Below are 4,437 nucleotides of genomic sequence, written 5' to 3' on the forward strand. Positions count from 1 at the left end.
CAATTACTCTCACCTATCATTTATTAATATTTATTTATATCTATCATATGGGAGGATTATATTAAAGAGTAGTTATATTACTATTCATGTTTAAAAAAAATTATTTTCTTTTTGTATTTTCAAAGGGCCTTAAAGGTATGATCAATTGATGTATAACTGTATTTTAAGATTGTACAAGAGTTGTATTTTGATAGTTTTCACAACTTGTGGGTTTTTATGAAAAGAAAAATACAACTTAAGAAATCTATTTGGATGTCCAAATTGATATCAAATCATGAATCTCATTTTCAAACCATAAACGTTTTCACAACTTGTCACTGGGTTTTAAAAATATAAAAGAAAGAAAACGAACTTAAGAATGTTCAACATCTACTATTTATACATAAAAAATAATTTTAACCTTATATATACATGGTAATTTTTCGCCGAAGGGGGTTCGGGTGAACACCCTGACCACCACTTGACTCCCCCCCTGCAAACGGCTCCTTGGTATAATTGAATTAAAAATATGTCAATGGTAAATTTGGAAAAAGAATAAAATACTTTCTTGATAGACTAAAACCTTAATTACTCCTGACCAATTTTTAGAAGCTAAATCCTTAATTATTTTGAACTGGAGTATTTAATTTGAGGATGTACAAATTAGGCTAGGCAAATAAAGGGGGAAAAAATGAAAAGGGGATTTAATTAATTTTGGAAAAGGAGATTTATTAATAGAAATTAACTGGCTTTGGGAAGTACTTATAACTGAAAATTATTTACTTGTTGAACTACTTTCCCTAGCTTCAACGAAAACAACAAACTTAGCTACAATTTGAACCATGGTGCGTGGTCACGGTTGTGAGTTGAGTTTTGTGCACTTTTTGTTTTACGGTATATGCGCCAGCTGGTGACGCATTATGACTAATTCTACGTGGTTACTAATACTATTTTTCATAAGTATAGATATTTTCTCCGTCTGAAATTAGTTGTTGTAGTTATTAAAAATAGTTACTCCTTCCGCTTATTTTTACTTTCAGACGCTTTTTAAGAATTAATAAATTAAATATGTATTTTACCATAATACTCATATCAATTGGAGTATAGTCTTATTGGACTTGGAGAATGATTTGGAATTGAGTAATTAGTGTTAAGGGTAAAACAAGAAAAAAAAAGTTTATCTTTCCTTGATATGCTAAAGTGGACAAATAAGTGAAAATTTATTTTCAGTATAGTAGAGAAGTAAAAGTAAATGGATGGAGTATATCAAATTATTTGTCGTTTTAAAACTTCAAGGCAAAATTAATTAACTTTTCCTCATTTTATCCTTGGTAGAATTTGTCATTAATGCAGATAACACACATAAATAGAGTAAACATTTAATGTAGAGAGATTACAACTTAGACATAAATAAGTGTAAAGTAGTCAAAACTCCCTCCTAATTAATATTTTTTAAAGGGCGTGTAAAACAAAAAAACGACAAATAATTTTAGACGGAAGGAGTATTTCATTTTTTTTTTTTTTTGAGTATTAATAAATCTATTCACCAACTTGAATTGATGGAAAGAAATCGCACATTATTTTGTCCACTTTATTTTTATCGTAATGAGGGTGTTTAAGTATTTGTATGCATCTCAAATAATTTATCATATATCTATTATTTTATCTATATAAGTTTAAGGTCACTCTATTTTTTTTTTTTTCGTTAAACAGATACTTCATATATATACATATATACACACACATGGTTGCAGGCGCTTGTATGCCTCACTTAGTATTTCGGAGTTTTCATTGCTGATTAAGTTACAAACCGGCACAAAACGATCATAAGCGGTCTTAAATACATTCGTCCAATATACATCATGTACAAAAATAGGGAGAACGGTTAGATTATGCACCCCCTCCAAAGATTTGTTGCTTCGCAAACCTACTTGAGAAATTAGGGAGAGTTTCCTCATCACCTTGCACATGCTATAAATGTCACCTTTTCTAAAATTCAATGTAACTCTTTTTGTTGGTTTCTTTCGAAAAATGGATGTGGAAATTTTTGTTATTTTTGAAATACAAACAATTTAAGTTGAAATATTGTTGTCTTTGTTAGTACGTATATTTTGACTCTAGCAATTTAAAGCGCATGTACTGTAGCATACAAAATTATATAAGATAGACTCATGAGAAGTAATAGACTTTTTTGGACTGTCGCATAATCCTATGTCTGCATGGAATCAAACAAAGAAGAAAAGTGTTTCATTCATTAAAAGGAAAAGGGGCAAATATATCCTCTAACATTGTAATTTAGAACAGATATATTCCTCGTTAAGAAAATAGTGTATGTGTGCACTCGCCATTACACAAGTAGTGCATATTTACCTTGTTCACGAACAGAACCCCATTTTTCAAATTAAAAATTATTTACCTTAGTTTTAATTTAAAAATTGTCACATGATTTTAAAAAATGAAAATAAAAATCAAAAAATTGTTCATCATCTTCATGTTAACCCAGTTGTAAATCTCCACCAAAATCACCCAAAACTTTCACCAAATTATTCCAAATTTCAGAGATAAACTCCTTAAGATATTCAATAACTCCTCAAGATATTCCCGACCTTTTGAAATAACATCCATTCGAAACTAGTATTGAGATGGTCATGGTGGTGGAAGGAACAAAAAAAAGTTTTAGCGGTGGCAAAAACAAATAGAGGGATGGGTAAAATGAGTTAGAGGTGTTGAGGGTGGCCAGTGGCGGAGCCACTCATGGCCAAGGGTGGTCACCTGCACACCCTTGGCCAGAAAATGTTACTAGTGTATGGATTAGCTATTACAGTTAATTGGATATAAATTAAATTTTGAACACTCTTAAAATAATTGAGATAGATATCTTAGAGGTAAAGGGTGTTCAATTTTACCTAAAAGTCACGATTTAAACACTACAAGAAAAAGGCTTATCTGCGACCAACATTTAGGGACGAGTTAATAATCCCGTCTCTAAAAGTACATTTTTTGGGATGAGATTTTATTCCGGTCCTGAATTCTACATTTTATTGCGACGGGACTAAATCTAGTCTCAAAAGAATTTAGTAACTGGTCCCAAATTGTAATTTATGGGCCATAAGAGGGATAGATGCCAACAAATATAATATTAAAATACTAAAAAACTACTATTTTCTCAAGAATCTGGTGCCAAATCAAGTGTAGTGAAATAAAAACTTATGTTTTCACCAAAAACTAAGGCGCCAAAACTAATTGAGCTGTATATACTGAAATAAAAAATTCCAAATATTAATCAAACTCTCTATCTTCTGAAAACACAAACACACCTAGTTTCTACACATCGCTCCCATCATCTGCTCTGCCCTAGTTCTACCAATTAATTTCTTATCTCCTCAGATTCTTCTCTTGTTCATCAAAAACCTCTCAAGGTATTATAGATTCTTCTCCCTCTTCATTTTATTTTCTATAATTTGTGCTATTTGTTCTATTACTTCTTTGTTTAAAATCAGAAAGGTAAACACTCAATATTTTGACTCAGTTTCAATGTTTTGTATATGCTCCAAGTTGAATTTTTGAGCTTATTGTTTTGGGTCTGTGTTTATGAGGTGAAAAACCCGCTATTTCTATTTTAAAACTTAATCTTCTGATTCTATTTCATGTTTTGTGTATGTACCCAGTTGAATTTTTGAGTTTATTCTTTTGGGTATGTGTTTATGATACAAAAAAACCTTTTATTTCTATTTTAAGACTCAATCTTGATTTCGTTTTATAGCTTTGTACAAGCCGAGTTGGATTTGTGTGCTTATTTTGGTTGTATGAATGTCTCTTTGTTTAGTTTTTGATAATTTGTGCTATCTATTTTATGGGTATGTGTTAGGATCAGTAAGACCTTTTCAGTGTTGAGATTTTCCGAGCCACATAGGGGCTTGTCTTGTTACTTCTATTGCAATTTTTCTTATTTTACATCTGTAAAGGTTTCGACTAAATTCATTTATACCTCATAGCCTATCTAATCTCTATTGTCATTTGGATTTAGCATACCTGGAAATAATAGCATATGGGAAGATAGCAATTCCCTTTCGCTGTGTTTAACTCTTTCACTCTCGATAGGAAAAAAAAATTGAAAAAGTTATGGAAGCGTGTTTTGAAGCAAGGCCTAACCAAATATGTGAATTTAACTTTTATGGCCAAACTTAAATAAATTTCTACCTCCACTATGAGCATCTGTAAATCCATCACATAAGTTAGCTTTAACAGAAATCACAAAACCATTAGTTCTAAAGAGAAGGTACAATTTGTAAATTGGAACGATTGAATAATCACAACTATGTGAAGGATTTCGAAGAGTAGGACGTCGCTGCTGCTGTTAGCTCTAATTAGTATAACATCAAAGTTAAAACAAGAAAAAATTATTCCTTTCTTGAATTTTATATGTTATTGAAGAACTATATAGCTTCCATTTTCCCT

The sequence above is a fragment of the Lycium ferocissimum genome, chromosome 9, assembly GCF_029784015.1.
Source record: "Lycium ferocissimum isolate CSIRO_LF1 chromosome 9, AGI_CSIRO_Lferr_CH_V1, whole genome shotgun sequence".
Taxonomy (NCBI): Eukaryota; Viridiplantae; Streptophyta; class Magnoliopsida; order Solanales; family Solanaceae; genus Lycium; species Lycium ferocissimum.